This window comes from Limulus polyphemus, unplaced genomic scaffold, assembly GCF_000517525.1.
Source record: "Limulus polyphemus unplaced genomic scaffold, Limulus_polyphemus-2.1.2 Scaffold3368, whole genome shotgun sequence".
NCBI classification, from domain to species: Eukaryota; Metazoa; Arthropoda; class Merostomata; order Xiphosura; family Limulidae; genus Limulus; species Limulus polyphemus.
In genome coordinates this window covers 2,554-3,853 of record NW_013668978.1, presented here as the reverse complement: position 1 = coordinate 3,853, position 1,300 = coordinate 2,554, and positions in this window count along the sequence as shown.

Sequence of the window (1,300 nt, the reverse complement as noted above, 5' to 3'; positions counted from 1 at the left end):
CATTGGCCATGCCAGGCACTTCTTTTTTTTTTTTTTTTTTTTTTTTTTTTTTTTTTTTTTTTGTTGTTGTTGTTGTAAGGAATAATATTTAATCTCAAATGCAACATACGGCCATTTGGTGTTAAAATTAAAAAACGCTTTTAAAATTCAAATAACCACAGGTAATACATTTCAGCATTTCTGAAGTATTTCCACGCGACTATTACACAACGAGGGTTACTTCCAAAAAAAGCACGCGACTATTGCACAAGGAGGGTTACTTCCAGAAAAAGTAAGCGACTATTGCACAATGAGGGTTACTTCTAGAAAAAGCACGCGAATTTCATAATGAGTGTTTCTTCCATGAAATCACGCGACTATTACACAATGAGTGTTACTTCCATGAAATCACACGACTATTGCAAAATGAATGTTACTTTCACAAAAAGCACGCAACTATTGCACAAGGAGGGTTACTTCCAGAAAAGTACGCGACTATTGCACAATGAGGGGTTACTTCTAGAACAAGCATGCAAACTGCATAATGAGTTTCTTCCATGAAATCACGCGACTATTACACAATGAGTGTTACTTCCATAAAATCACACGACTATTGCAAAATGAATGTTACTTTCACAAAAAGCATGCAACTATTGCACAATGAGAGTTACTCTACAAAAAACACGTGACTATTGCACAATAACCGCTTTGATTAAAACTACTTTAACCTGAATGATAATGAACTGGTAAGTAACAAAAGCCCTCGTGTAGCTTTGCGCGAAATTAAAAAACAAACAAACAAATTATGGGAACTGAAACGCCACCTCCAGGAGATAAGTTCCATTTGCTGTTAACCTTTTTATTTTTAAATTATTTCCTGTTTCATTAGAAGCGAGCACCTTCTCAAAACTGCATATATATATGATGAATAGATGTTTTATACAAGAAGATGAACACCCACTTCTGCTTTTAGTCCTTTCAAGTTCACCTCTAATTACATTTTGCACGTGAGGCTTGCAAACATAGGTTAACTGCGCGGGTCCTACTTCTTCAGATATCTCCCTTACTAGGGTTCACTTTACCTTTCCCACATTTAATTTATAACCTAACTTACAAACATAGGTTAACTGCACGGGTTCTACTTCTTCAGATATCTCCCTTACTGAGGTTCACTTTACCTTTCCCACATGTAATTTATAACCTAACTTGCAAACATAGGTTAACTGCACGGGTTCTACTTCTTCAGATATCTCCCTTACTGAGGTTCACTTTACCTTTCCCACATGTAATTTATAACCTAACTTGCAAACATAGGTTAACT